The following is a 396-nucleotide window of genomic DNA, read 5'->3' as shown; positions in this document are numbered from 1 at the left end:
TTTGTCACCTAAGATGACACTGGCTGTGTGCTAGTTTGGCTGATAACGGAAATGGAATTGCATTGAGCCTTTGTCCTTACAATTGCAACATACTGATGGGGATATTTTATAACAATTAGAAAAAGATTGCAGTAGTTCTTTCTTTCTGATTGACTGTATAAGAAATGAAATCTACAAAGTATTTGTTGTCTATTACAGTAGTGTTGATTGTGCGTGCTAAGCACAGATGTATCTAGAAGCCTACTCTTCATGCAATTTAAGTTTTGTAAATAACTATGCTGCTAACAGATTTTCTGTACTACGTATGCATATATATGTATGTGTATGCATAACTGACACAGGTAATTCAGCAAACTTTTAAAAGAATCTAATTTAAATTGTCTTTTTTTTTTTTTT

This window comes from Meleagris gallopavo, chromosome 12, assembly GCF_000146605.3.
Source record: "Meleagris gallopavo isolate NT-WF06-2002-E0010 breed Aviagen turkey brand Nicholas breeding stock chromosome 12, Turkey_5.1, whole genome shotgun sequence".
NCBI lineage: Eukaryota > Metazoa > Chordata > Aves > Galliformes > Phasianidae > Meleagris > Meleagris gallopavo.
The sequence above is the reverse complement of the archived record's forward strand: the minus strand, read 5'-3'. Positions refer to the sequence as shown.